The sequence below is a fragment of the Oenanthe melanoleuca genome, chromosome 3 (genome assembly GCF_029582105.1).
Source record: "Oenanthe melanoleuca isolate GR-GAL-2019-014 chromosome 3, OMel1.0, whole genome shotgun sequence".
In the NCBI taxonomy this organism is placed as follows: domain Eukaryota; kingdom Metazoa; phylum Chordata; class Aves; order Passeriformes; family Muscicapidae; genus Oenanthe; species Oenanthe melanoleuca.
This window is the reverse complement of record NC_079336.1, coordinates 86,704,157-86,718,955: the sequence shown is the minus strand read 5'-3', so window position 1 is coordinate 86,718,955 and position 14,799 is coordinate 86,704,157. Positions and strand designations below refer to the sequence as shown.

The 14,799-nt window shown below is 39.3% G+C and overlaps 1 long non-coding RNA gene across 2 annotated transcripts; it reads right to left on the bottom strand.

Moving 5' to 3' along the window:
- Positions 1-10,686: 10,686 nt before the first annotated feature.
- On the bottom strand, positions 10,687-14,361 carry LOC130251114 (uncharacterized). Of its 2 annotated transcripts, none has more exons than XR_008840104.1 (3): positions 14,196-14,361; positions 13,788-13,925; positions 10,687-10,754 (listed from the first exon to the last, which is right to left on the bottom strand). It is a non-coding gene; the product is annotated as an uncharacterized LOC130251114 (long non-coding RNA). The 2 variants fall into 2 exon arrangements; XR_008840105.1 differs by lacking the exon at positions 14,196-14,361 and adding an exon at positions 14,094-14,161 and having other exon boundaries at positions 13,788-13,920.
- Between the last annotated feature and the right edge of the window lie 438 nt (positions 14,362-14,799).

Below are 14,799 nucleotides of genomic sequence, written 5' to 3'. Positions count from 1 at the left end.
ACTACAAATGGTTAAAAGTAATACAGAAATCTGACTCAGTCTGTCAGATGGCAAAAATTCCTTCTTTGCATTAAAGTTATGTGACTGGGATACTGGGATCTGTCTTCATTTCTTGCATATTTTGTTGTGTTTAATATGATGATTAAGGGAGAGTTGGAGAGTAAAGTAAAAAATACAGGATGCTTGAATCATTAAGAGACAGAAGAGATTCATCAAAATGTGCTTTGCAGCCCCAAACCCATTTCTTACCCATTCTGCAGAAACACAAGCTGCAGTTTGTTTAAAATCCACTGCCAAGAGGACAAAATGTTGCTTTCTTTCACTATTTACCCCCCCTAAACTTTCACTCTCTGATTAGTCCTGTTGTTTCTTTATGAAAACAAACCTGACTACATATCCATCCTCAACAATTTTGGGCCTCACCACCAAACAGATGTTGTTTAATTTATTTTGATTTCTATTCCTTGTGAACCTCCTTATTGTCTGTACCATTATAGACAGAATTCAGTTCAAGCTTATTTCCTGGTTTCTCTTCAGAATAGAATCAGGATGATGATTTATTACTTGTATGATGTTAGGCCTAAAAGCCCTTACCTGGGATTTTACTTGGCTGTTCCAGGAGCTATATAAAACTGGAACAAAGGTGGTTTTATATTTTTAAAACTTATTCTTCTAGAAAGGCAGAATTTCTCCTTAACTATGAGACAAATTCTCTTCTGTTCAACTCCATTAGCTGTACACCAGGACTGAAAAATCTGACCATTATCATTTAATGGTAGATGCTCTTCATGCTCTCCTTGATAACTGCAATGGGGAGAAGAAATTAGAGCTTGCTTATTGCAAGAGGTTGCATTTCAGATGAGAATTTGATATTTAATTTTTCATGAAAAGGACACTATGTCTTAGTCATTTCCCTTGTAGGAAATCTGGGTTCATCAAAGCCTGGTGTCCTGCTTAGGTATGTTCATGATTCACAGGAGATTGAAAGTCTGGGCATTGGGGTGTCACAAGAAGATATTACAGGGGCTTAAACATGAACCAATTTAGTAAATACTGTTTGTATTTTTGCCACCCAGCTTTCTAAGGCATAATTAAATTTTAATCTAGCTGCTCCTGCTTGCATAGTACTTCCCAGTTATTTGGAAGCCTTTCCTACTGATGATCTTTTCTGCCAGTATATAAAAAAACAAATCCTAGAAGACAGCAGAGCTCCTAGAGAGCCATCTTGCTTATATAGCTGCAGCTTCCCTGGGTGTCTGCCACTGCCTCCAGGGAGCAGGATGCAATGAAACCGTAGCTGCTCCTCTGAGAGATTCTCACTGAGCTGTTGACAAGTTCTTCATGGGCTGTGGACAATATACCACTATGCACTTGTGTCACACCACAGGGTCTCCCATTGATGCTTATCCTTTTCCTTTGGCCTCTGACCTCTGCTGCTTGCCACTTAGGGAAGCAGCAGCTCAGAAAAGAAAGCAAAAGTCAGACCAAAGTAGCTTTCATCTGCCTTGGATAGTCTCGCCCGTAGTTCTTGCTGTTTTTCAAATTGCTCGTAATTAATGCAGATCTTGTGTCTTTTCCCCCATTTTGAAATGAAATCCATTCTTGAGTACAAATGGACAAAACAGAATTGTTTCACTGCTACCCACATGTGTGAATTTTCACCATGACATCATTATTATTTTTTAAATTTTTTTTCCCTTGCATATCAGAGGTAATCCAGAACTAACCCCAGAGAGTTAAAAAATGCACGAGTGCAAATGCACAGGTTTAGTCTCTCTGCAATGTCTGACTTTCACATGTTAGTGATCTGTGCTTGGGCTTACTGAACTGAAGGCAAAATGTCATGTAAAAGTACAGCTTAGACAATCCATGCAGCTGCAGCAATTATTTTGAATGTAAGCTTCTCATTCATCTGGGTAATTAAAACACTCCCTCACAACTGGTCACTATATCAATGCCAATATTTAAGTCTGGACTGGAAGTAATTGTATCACTCTGGATCTGAGTAGATCTGTAGAGCTGCAGCCCCCCAACTCTTCACTCAGTGATGCCAAATAACAACTTCAGTGGCCTCCAGGTCCATTAATTGAATTACAGGAGTGCTGAAAACCCTGTCTTTATCTGGGGCTCTGTGGTGTCGAGGTGTTGTACAAAATCAGAATGAAAAACCATCTTTTATGATGTGTGGGATAGAAAACAACCCACAAAGCCTCTTCCATTCCTCTGCTCAATCCCCTCAGTAGCAGCTTTCTCCCTCCCACTGCTCTGGAAGTGGTCATCAAATGAAAGGGTAGAGCTAGATGGAGGGAAGAGGGTGATTTAATTAGAGATCTAAGGGGTCATTTTTCCCCCCAGCATGTAGTATTCTTGTAACTCAGCACTTATTGATGTGTGATGATTACAGACAGCCAAGGAACTGACCTACACACACTCTTCTAGAAATAGGATGGCAGACACAGGACACTTTGATTTCCAGAATGAACAGTTTACCCTCTTTTTTTACAGTCAAACTGATCTAGAGGAATAATTCAATGAAAATAAAATTAGATGACACATACAGGAAGGGTAGCCTGAAAAACAAAGCAAATGTTAAAAACTGGCAGTGGTCATTTACAAAAAAGCTTTGTAAAATATATCCAAGAGATTCAGGAGCACAGATTTTTATCAAAAGTCAGCAGGATTTAAATTCTAAGTCCCATATAGAGCTTGAAGTATTTCCTCTGGTATTTTTGCTTCAATGTAGCAAAGTTAAAAATAATTTAAAATGTTTAGTTTTGAATTTTTAGATGCAAAACTTTAGGAAATTACTGATTCAGTTTTAAAGATGTTTACTTTTTAAATCTTTGGTTTTCATCAGAGGTTTCAGTTTTAGCTGCTACTGTGGTCCTCAGATGTTACTTGCAAAACTGTTCTTTCATTCCTTCAAGAAAGAAAATAAGTTTCTGACCCCTAATAGGCTGAAGAAGCTCATGTTCAGAAACTGTCTTGTAAATGAGTGTGGAGGGATTCATCAATGATTGATGAATAATCAACAGTTATATGAATATATATTAATACTTGCTTTTGGCAGGGGCAATACAGTAAGTGAGAATCAAGCCCAAAGTTTCCTAGTGATGATTAAGCACCAATACACTAGTGGTGAAAGGAAGCTGCTGGGTATCCTAATGATTTAAGTCACTGCTGTAATCAAGTTACCTTCTTTTGCTGCTTTATTTCAAGAGGCTAGGAACAGTGGAGCATGGCTGAACATTTAATCCTTTTCCCTGCCCCACAATGAATTAGGAAGGTGGTCCCTGCTTAAAGTGGACAGACAATTATCACTGAGGCAGCCAGCTGTAGCTTCATTCACACTGGTTCTCCATGGATGCCAAGAGTTTGCAGGATCGAGGCCAGTATTTATAACTCCAATCAACTGCATAGCTCTTTTTCAGTTCTTGATTCTTAACAGGTGCTCCCCTCCTGCCCAGTCTCTGCTGACTGTGAAAGCAATTGGAGGTATTATGGTTAGACACTAAATATATCACAAAGATTAACTTGATAAATGATCAATTCTGGCTTCATGCTTGAAATTTAAGTCAATTGTCTGGATGAAATGTGTAAATCCCTGTATAACAGACATTTATCTCTCTCCAGACTTTTCAGTGCTCTGCACAAGATGAAAGCCAGTGAGTGGATAATTTTTTTCTGGAGGTGATGCTGTATTTTTTTCTTCCACTAGGAATAATTTCCTGGGATGTGGTGTCCAGCTGTGTGCACGTGTGATAAACTCAAAATAAGGGACATGGCTACTTTGGAGAGTGTTTGCAGTGGGGAAGCTCTGAATGGCCTGAGATCTGATAGATATCCCAGGTAGAAAGTGGGATCTTGCCTTCCAGGCATTGTCCTCAGTGTCCATCGGGTCACACTCCTGTTCTTAGGGCTTGCCCCTGAAAAGAGAGATGGGAGTATTTATTCTCCATAGTAGCCTGCAGGCACTATGCTGCATATACTTTAATGGGAATATTTTCTTTTTCTCTTTTCCTTCCTTTCTCTCCTGATTCTGACTTCTCCCCTTCTTTTACCTTTTCTGGATGGGCTGTGTATTTTCAAAGTATAACACTTTATTTTTTCCCATTATTCCCTAAGTGGCACAGCTGAAGTGTTACAGGCCAGTCATCAAAATGCCTTTAAAAAGAGAATTGTCAGGGACTCACATGTGTTTGAATTATATGTCTTTACATAGTGATTTTCAAGGGTTATCAGAGGAAAATATGAGTTGCTTTGACAGTGGTCCCATCACAAGCTCTTATCTTCAGGAATTCAACCTCCTACTTTTACAGCCTATTCATAGTCCCTTTGGAAGTTTTAAGCACAGCATGTTAGGATGTTGGTTAACAGCAAATAAACCTGTGTGCTGACCTGCCCATGTGCTAATAATAAGTCATGAGTCTGTTTCTTAAGAAACTCTGTCACAAATGGTGGTTGAAAAAATAAATGAAAGGCCAGATTCCTACAGATAAGACCATCCAGATGGAACTGCTGGGGGATAGGTTAATGAGTTGGCTCTGTAGCCTTGACAGTCCTCTTTCAAAAAAAAAAGGGGCACGTGTTGCTCAGACAAGCCTGTGGCCTCTGTTTTCCAAAGGTGAAATTTGCCATGGAGTGAAGGGCCAGTGAAAGGTCTCTGCCTTGAGCTCACATGGGATTGAAAGAACAGATAAGGTTTGTGCTGGAGAACCTCATTTTTAGGGAGCAAATTGGTCCTTTTGGGGAGTTCCTGAAGAATAATTGAGCCTAGGCATGAACATTTTTGTATGGGCTTTTGATACATTTCCTGGTCCTTAAGGATTTGGAAAGAGCCCTGCATTTATGGGTTAGGGAGATTCATGATTATCTCACCCATACCTTTAACTGAGTTGCACAAACACTGCAGAATTGGGAAATATGCCATTATTTTTTGCAAGAATTGGATGGCTTTAATTTTTAGCTTCATTTTTTTTTTTTTTTTGTTATATCACTAGAGTAATTAGTTCCACTTTTCCATAATACTAATCAGTTCAGCATTTTCTGAAAGGACTTTTTGTATTGCAGAAATTACTTCCATTTGCATGGAATGTTGGATTTGCCTAAGTAAGAAATTATAGTTTCTGCCAGTAGACACCCCAAACATTTGGTACCTTTTTTTTGGGTGTTGGGATGTGGCTAGAGAGTAACACTAATAAAAAATCCCAATTATATGCAGTTATTGTATCTTTTGCAACAACGTTTTGGTTTTTGGTATGTAGTAACTCTGTTGTTTTATTTTTGGACAAAACCATCACGGTTAGCAACAACTAAACTCCTTGGTCTTGGGAGCTGCTTCCTCTTTTGGCTGACGGACAATTTGCAGAGCCAGTTCCATGATTTCTAGTGTCTCAAGAGTGCATTAGAGTTTCACAGCAGGAGATTTGTAAAAGGGAAAGGAATGGTGTACAGGGAATTAAAAGGTCTGTAAAACTAGAGGCTCACTCTCCTGCGAGGAGTGATCTTGTCTAAATCAATAAATGTCCATGGTCTGTGTTTTTCAGCTGTGATTGTTAGGATTGTGTGTTCAGTCAGTGCATGCTGAGCAGAGCCAATATTGACTTAATAACACAAAAAAATGTATTTACAGCTATTTGTCCAAATTCTGAATAACTGTTTTTTTGTTCTCTGTCCTTTGCTGTTCCCAAACCATAATGCAAACAGATTTTGGGTCTGAGTCCAGTGAAGTATTTCTAAGCATGCTTAACTCCAGGCACATGACTACTCCAGCAAATATTTGGAAGGCTTTCTACAGGCTTAAAGGTAAGCACACCCTTAAAGGGTTTGCTAACTGCAAGTTTTGTTTTTCCTGAGTGTTCAGTAGAACAATATTTTTAATAACTGTGCCACACACAATAAAAGATGATCTTGAATAAACATCAGTATAACCTATCATTCATTTTCTGTTATTCCATATCATCATTGTCTGTGCCTCTGCTGAATTTTTTATCTGGAATCAAATATTGCAGTAAAGGGGCATCTGTGAAAAGTTGCATTTTGATACACAGGTAGTCAAAAACCACGAGCAAAAAATCTCAGGCATCCAAGATTTCTTTCGCAGAAATGCTATGTACACACATGAGAAAAAGAAAGAAAAGAAATATTGCTAATGAAGAAGAAAGGAGGGATGAAGTAGCTCTGTGTATATTTTTACTGCTAAAGGGTACCTGTTTTTCTGCAGCTTAACTGGTGCCTGCTGTCCTGCCCTGCAAGGTCCTGCAGACACCACAGGGTACCTGAGCAGGATCAGCTCTCACACACAGCACTGGCTTTGCCCACTCTGATCTCTTAGAAAAAATGTACTGCTCAGCTTTTGCTAAGGGCCACAGCTAACATTTAATACTGTAAATTTATCATTTAATACCTTAAAGTTGTGCAATTTCCACAGCAAATACCAGCGAACGCAAAAAACCTATTTGCATTTATGATGAATATGAAATTGTTTCTGATTCCAGGGCATGAGTTAGGGAAATGGAATTCAGAGGCATCAGGCAAAGATGCAGTCCCAGCTGAGTTTTTAATTTTTAAAAGTTAGAACATGAAACTGAAAACCAACTGTCTGGTTATGAGGAGGACATGTTCTTTATGAGCTGTTCGCTTACATTTTCTGGTGATTCATCTGCCTGTGGAAATCCTTTGCCATCCCTTATAGACTAAAATATCATTCTGGAGATAGAGGCAGGATTCAAGCAGTACCATTCTCCCCAGATATCTTCTGATGAGGTGTCAGCTTCCTTTTGGCAGAGTCTGCAGGATAGATAAGGGACTGTGGCTACAGGCACAAAGGGCTTTTATGACAAGGTGAGAAAGAGAAAGTTTCAGATTAGCAGGAATTTGTATCTTTATTGTGCTTTTAACTTCAGTTTCAAATCTTAAAACAGATTTTTGCTGGTAGATGAACTCAGTGAACTAATGTCCTATTGCATTTTAATTTCATCACTCTGAGTCTCTGATTTCAAAGCCTGCTTCAAGTCTAGGGAAAAGTTTGAAATCTGCTTGATTTGTCCATAGAAACGTGGATTTCTTGTGTGAGGTCACAAAACAGAGGGAGCTTTTGAAATTCACCAGCCATGACTGAAAAAAAATCTACTATGTGTTTTGGAAGATCCATGTATTTGCACATGGATGAAGAATAATCTTACCCAGCTCTTTAGTGCTGAAGTGGAGATTGAGGCTTCTTCTATTTGTTTCCTTAAAAACTAGCAGAGGTAGACTAATTGAAAATAATGTGAAGTTTAACAGTAAAACAAATATTAAAAAATATTCAGAATGTATTCCTTTATTTTCCCTGCATTTCTCCCATAGTTGTCTTATTCTATGGTTTATTCATACAAAACCTTTTTAGATTTGCAAGTCTCTCCCAAAAATTCATGTTTTGGAGCTTTAAAATTATGACCTGTCAAAGTTCACTCTAAGCCTGAGGGATAGATCACATTCCATAAAATTGTTAAGACTGTCCATCAGATCAGATGGAAATCTAATATCTCACCACTAAGGAATCAGGCTCAGCTTTTTGTGTGGCCATCCTTTGAGATAAAAGTCAGTGCTGTGTGAATTCAATTATTTCACGTACATAAAACTTTCCAAATCTCTCCTGAGTTCACATGTTTTAGATATACCCATATCTGTTATGTTACTTCAGGGAGTGTCAACTGTACTTTGACTTTGTGGGAAATGAGATAAAAAAGAAATAATATTTGGTTGATTGGAAAAGGACAGTTAGAGGGAGTAGCTGGTGAAAATTAAAGAGGGTAGGTTTTAAATTCTAAGGATGTTGAAATAACCCATGTAGAACAAGAAAATGGTGTTATTTCTAGCATTGCACTGTATAGAAACTGCAGAGCAGAAATTGGCAAAGGATATTAAGACCTGAGGTTTTGGCCTGAACATTTCTCAGAAGAGATAAGAAACTCAGGTCACCTTCACCTTCACTAGAAACTGGATGTGTCCAAATGTAGCACCTGATTCAGGTTATAAGTCAGGTGCAATTATTGTTTTTGTGGCCACTTTTTGTTCCAGGTGAACTGCTGGGTACTCAAATGCTTTTCAAAGCATGACATTTAAAAACATAAAGATAGATGCAGTACCTAACTTTAGAAGCTTATCTTAAAAGTCCTGGTGGTCCATACTTGGGAAAAGCAAATATCAAGGTCTTTGCAGTTTTGGTGATGTGAAGGCTAGCAGCCTTAGGCACATAGGCATGTGGCTCTTTTTCCCTTACTCAACAGCAATTTGTTTATATCTGCTATATCTCACTATACTGTCATTCAATGGCAGATGAGTGTATAAACAATCCTAGGTTGGTCTAAACCAACAGCATCTATCAAGAGGCTGGCCCTGTCTGCTCACTGGCACTATCTGAATTTCTCTGACTTTTCCTTTTCTGTGTACTACATGAAGTCTTTTCTCATATCTGTAGAAGCAGATTTATTCGGCAGTAAAAATGTCCACTTAAATTGAAAGTTCAGTTATTTACTTTCTAGATGTGAATAGTCTTCAATAAATCAGTCTTTCTTTCTCTTTCCTATAATTATTTATTGTTTACATCCCTGTAACAGACATATTTCCTGTAAAGCCTTTCAGCTTTAATCCACCAAAGCAGGGAAAATGTGATGAAACGAAGGAGCAGCCAGATCTCTGAATTTTATTCCCTACTGGATGAGGGGCTGCCCTATATGATGTCATGTATCAGAAAAAAACACTTTCCACTAGCTTTTTGAGGCAAGAATTATTGTTTCTTTCAAGGGGTTCTGAGGGCCTAGGAGAGGACAAAGAGTCTCTGAGAGGGATGTGTGAATGCTGCCACTGAGAGTGTGGCACAAAGTAGGCAGTGTGCTGCAGTAAAAATGCCCTGTAAGCCTCCTAGACAGTTAGGAATATCTTGTGTAAGAACCCAAATGCCCAGCTGTAACTCAGACACCTTTGTGTTTTTAAAACATGAGTTGCTTTCTGGGAGGAAAATTTAGGTCCTTGGCCACAGCTGAACACCCTGTCCCTTGGAGTGCTCTGTCATGCTGTGGGGGTGATGAATCCCATGAGCTCAGGGAGGATTCGTGACCCTCAGGTAGAATGTTGATTAGACTGTATGATTTCTGATTTGTACATTGGAGGTGGTAACTGTGAGCCAATATAGACATTTATGATGTGATTAAAGTGCCTTCTTATTTAACCCTGTTAATGTCTTGGATGGCTTCATCCCTTCTGTAGATCTTTCACTTCTTTGTCTACACTTATTTACCACTTCTCCTGCTGAGAATCATTCAAGTGCACCACTGTCTGAAAGTGTCTGACTAAACATTTTCTAAAGAAAAGCAGGATAAGTCTGTAAAATTGGTTGTGAAATGTATTTTTCAGCCTGTGCTGTGGTATGATAGGTACTCTGTGTCACGTGTGGCAAGAATCCCTGCTCTGCCCCTGCAGCTCTTCCTTACATTGAAATTGCTTTCAAACCCAATACTATTTCTGTTTTTACTTTTGGCAGCAAGGCTGGCAAGTTTAAACTTTGAGAGTTGGGGAATGAGAGAATGGCAGAGCTGCTTAGTGAAGGGGTCAGAAAGGACAGGCTAGCTGGAAGCAGGCAGGACTGCTCGTGGGGCAGAGGAAGGTGAAATCCTACATGGAGCCCAGATGTCCCTGCCCCACACTTTCATCTCCCCCACCCTATAAGCTTTGTGTGGAAGCTGACCTCTCCCTGCTGGAGGAGGACTGAGGGTGATTCCTTTCAGGAGCTGTCAGCGCTTCTCCCGTGACTGCCCTGCCGAGATGCTGCTGAGTGACACGAAACACTTTTTCTCCTGACAGGATTAGCGAGCCATCTCTCCACACTGCCCAGCTTCCCCCTCCACCAGCTCTCTCCATGTGGCCAAAGAGGTATGCCGGTGTCTTGGATAATGAAATAGCGCTGGGTCACTTTTCCCATGTTTGTTACTGACTGAGGAACTCAGAGAAAACTTTCACTCTTTACACAGCTCCGTTTTTGGAACAACAGGAACCGTCAGTCTATGGCCATTTTCTTTTATGCCTCTCCATTTCTATCTCGTGGAAGCATAGGGATTGTCCAATGTTATGCTGTAATGGTTTTGAAATCAAAACCAGTGAGAGATTCCAAGTCAGAAGTACAATTTAATAGGAAAAAGAGAAAAAATAAAATGCATGTAATAGTACAAAAGAAAATAAAGCTCTGACAGAGTCAGAATACAACCTGACACCCCACTAGTTAGCGTGGTGGTAGCAGTCCAGATGAAGTGGTCTTCTTGAAGCAGTGATCCTGTAGAAATCCTGGCAGTGGTCCTGGTAGCTCTTGTCCTCTGGAAACCAGTAGGTAAGGGCAGCTTTGGTGTTCCAAATCTCAGTTTTTATCAAGGTAGGAAATGTTTGACTCCTCCCCCTGGGTGGAGCACCTCCCAATGGGATGATGTAATTTTATCAGTCATGCAGTGGGACTCAATGGCCCATTAGCAGAAGATATCTTCATGGAGGAAGGACGGGTCTTGGAAAAGATAAAGAACACTGCCCTACTTGGTGTTTAACAGATGGCCCATTAGCAGAGGATATCTCCCACAGAGATGAGAATCACTGCCCCACCTGGTTTCAGCAGATCATGATAGAATACACATTGTAACCTAGGACATATACCCAGCCTGTAAATGAATAAAAAGGAATGATCTTCCAGATGCAATCCTGCTCTGAACACACTCTTCTCATCAGGTGTTCTGTAGAAGTGAAAAGATGATCGTGGTGGTTAGCCCATCCCAGTGGAAATACCATGATGAATCTCTGATAATTGAAAACTTCCCTCTTTCTGGGAAGATTTATGGTAAAACTTTGCCAATGGAACTTCCAGAATGAGGATTTTTATCCTGGGTGCTCATTTTGACTCCCCAGGTAACAATGTAAGACAGTTTTCATGCACTCCAGTGGGTGATCAGTCTCACCATTTGCTGCGGGATGGGGGGAATCAAGAAACCAATAGTAACTTGTCTCTCCCAAGGTGATGCTTGGTGGTTATCCTGTCCCTTTCTTCCTTGTCCCCTGAGTTGTTTGTCTGTGTTGGGTGACTCAAGCAGATCTTATTTATGATTCACTGCTTGCCCCACAGCAGAAAGCTTACTGTACCTCTTTTGGAATGACTGTGCTTTTGTTAACTCACATTAACTAAAGCATGCCAGATCTTAACAGTTAATCTTGCCCTGCATTTAAATGCATACTTTTCTTATTGGAAAAATATAGATACAAATATGTATGAAAAAATGGATTTCCCTCCCTCCAATTGCATATAATACAGAGAAAAAAGGGAACCAATTTTTCTTTATTCCATAGGTAGTGCTGTTAGTATGTATTCAGCTAAGTATGTATTCAAATAATTCATTCAGATTGCAGTAAGCATTTGTATTGAAATCAGTGTTGGGTCTCCTTATGGATTCAACCTGGTTCTGCAAATTCACTATATTATATTGCTACATTACAATATGCTGTCATGTTCAAATCTTTGAATTTATTAAGCAGGCTGTAATGTGCCAGATCTTTACAAATTTCTCAGTGTTTTGATACTGGTTGCTGGCAGTATTACCATTAACATAGCAAGCCAAATGACCCTTGCACTAGATTTTCCAAGCAGATGTCAATGCAAGAAACTAATCTCAGTTTATCTCAAATTATTCTCCTTTCAGATGGTTATTCAATCCGTGAAGTATGGGATGATCCATATTCACATGATCCCAAGGGAAGCTCTGTGAAAGAACTGTGATACCTTTGCACTTGAAGGTTAGAGGAAAGCATTTTCTTCCAACTCTTTACAACTCTGCTTCCATAGGCTGCTGACTCTACTAATCTTTTTGCCAAGCAAAAATAGCCCTGTTACTTTCTCTCCTATTCCACCTCTAATTTGTCTTGTTCAGGGTTATTTCTAGGGAAGAGGATTTGTTCTTCTCTAGAGCAATCTTTCCTTGCAACAGCCACTCAAGAATTATGGTCTTACCATGACTTGATCCTTTTGGAAACACCGAAATGTGAAAAGGGGCACTTGGATTCTGTGGTGATGAGCAGGCTAAAAAACATTTAGGTAGATTAAAAAGGCTGAGTTGTTGAGTTTTGTGGCTTCTGTTTGGATTTTTTATTTAATTTAACCTGCAGTGTCAACATAGCCAAATCTCTGAAAGGCATTCCAGACAAGAAAAGCCAGCAGGGAAATGACCTGAAACTGTTTTTGCAATGTTCCTTAAAAGTGAGTGGTTTTATTGTCTGCAAGGCAGTGGCTACAGACAACTATAGTTGTGTTGTTAGCTGGTGCAGGGCTGAAGATTCCTACTGAATTTCATGTAAAACCAGAAAATCCCAGAAAACTCTTATTTCAGACTTGAAGTCTTGGTTTTCCTGTGGCAGGGATTTTTCTCCTTTTGATTTTGAAGCCCAAGAAAAAACTGTGTCACAGTGACTTTTCATCAGACACTTGAAATCAATTATGAGGCATGCTGAAAGGACTTTGAGTTCTTCAGAGAATTCTGATTACTTTCCTGACATAAGCTTCCTTATTGTCTTACCAGCATCACTAAGAAAGATGGAGTGGTTGTCTGCCATGCAACAATAATGCCATAAAAAGAAAAGGAAAAAAGGAATGAGAAATGCAAAAGCATTATAAACCTACAAAGGAAACCACATATAGTATGACCTCTCTTGATCTTTTCTATCAAGGCACCAAGTATTGTGTCTTAATGTCCAAATGTAGCTAAATTTAATCTATACACTGTCTATCACATTTCCTCTCGGGAATGCAATGCCAAACGAGCACACAGTGTTCTCACACTAAAATCTTCCATCGGCATTGCTGTGGGTTGTCAGGCAGTCTCTTTGCTGCTCTAGCCTCAAACAGAGGCCAAAGTTCAAGAGTTTCATTAATTCTTTCAGGAAGAGAGGAAAGTAAAAACATGTAGTCTCATTGATTGTCTATCTTTCATTGCCTGTCCAGACATCCAACTCACTTGGTTGCCTCCTTTTTCATCTTTCCCCTTTTTCCCCTTCTAGAAATAAAGAGGTTATGGAATTTTAATACCAGAAATGAAGATGTTTAAATAATTCTATACTCAAGTTTTTGCTTTAAACTTTTTTGCCTTTGTTAGTTTGTCTGATGGTAATTTTAAAGCATAAGCCCCTTATTTGATTGTGGTTCTTTATCCACTGAAATTTTACTTACTTTCTTTTCCTAGCAGTCAGTGAACAAAGACTGTTTCAGGAGTGCTGGCTGCTTTGCAGAGCCCTGTCTGTATGAGATAGCTCCTTCTCTCTCAGAAAATGCAACCTCACGTAGCATGGAGCAATTAAACTGTTGGGAAATCTGAGAAACCCTGTGGTCACAGGAGATGCAATCCTACATCGACTGCAAAACTCCCTGCCAGATGAAATAAAAGTAGCTATTAATTTCACAGTGTTATGAGCTGGGAGCTCATTCAGGAGCCAAGCTCCAAAGCCATCCCTTTGTACAGGCTTTCCCTGAAATGTAAATGCAGTCATGCTGTCAAATAAAAACAGAGGCAACCACATTAATGCTAGACACTGCTGTCACTCTTGTAAAATCTGGAAAAAATGCTTCATCTGAGGCTGATGTGTACCAGTTTGAGAGCTCCCCTGGAAACTCAGATCACATTCACTGTGCTGATTCACAGCTCACCCTTACAAATGCACACAAGTTACAGCATCGAGCCAAAGAGATGAAAGAAGGGCTGGAAGTATGGAGGAGAGCAATAGATTACCTTGGTTAACTTGGTAGTTCAGGAGTTCATGAGAAGTTTGTGACTGCTGTTCTTTGTTTTTCTTCTGCAGAGCAATTTCCCCTGTCCTCTTCCGCCTCTTTCATGTTATTTATTTTCTAGTCACACCGACCTTCTGCACTGAAAAATAAAAAGAAAGTCTTTCTTAAAGAAGGACTCTTCTATGTGAAAGGATTTTTCTTGAGCTCATATTTTGTAAATATATTTTCTTGTTGGTTTTTCTGGCTTGTGCATAAAACTGTATTTTACATTTTAAGTAAATTCTTTAAAAGTGCATGACTTGAAAACCTACTTTCTCTGATTTTTCATTAAGATCTGAATTAGTCTCTTAAGTGAGATTCAAAAATAAAGCTGAGCCTCATAAGTCACCTAGGTGCTCTTCAGACTTACTTTTGGGTAAATCCTGATAGCAATTATTTCCCTGTGTATTGTTTACAATGATAATCTAATGTTTAGCCATTGGTTTAGCTTGGCAGTGGAGCAACAAAGCTGTGAGATGACCAAGCTCATTTCCTGAGCTGCATCTTTTTGTTTTCATAAGAAGTCTTTACTTAACATTTCATTTAAAAGCCTTGTGGACTATCTCTTGATTAGATTCTGTGTGTTTCCTGTCACTTGCATGAACTGAGAAATGAAACCTTAAAGCCAGAGCCAATATAAATATTTTTTCATGGAGTGATGTAACAACCAGCTTTCTGTTTCATGAAATTCAGATTTGTTAGGAACTCTGAAGCTCTTCTCCATTTTTGGTCTGTCCTGAAGAATCATTTCAGTTGGTCACTCATCTAAGTGAAGAAGATGGGGATTTAGCATTGTGGGAAACTACTACAGACTCACTATCAGAAGAAAAGTGGTTAAATTTTCCTAAGGAATGTTGGTATATCAGTTTTTTTACCATTATGTTAAAAACTGGCCCAGGAAAACCTATGTACATTTCACTGAGCTGTCTGTAAGATGGGAGCCCCCCTGTATTATTTGTTCACTCTTTTGTATA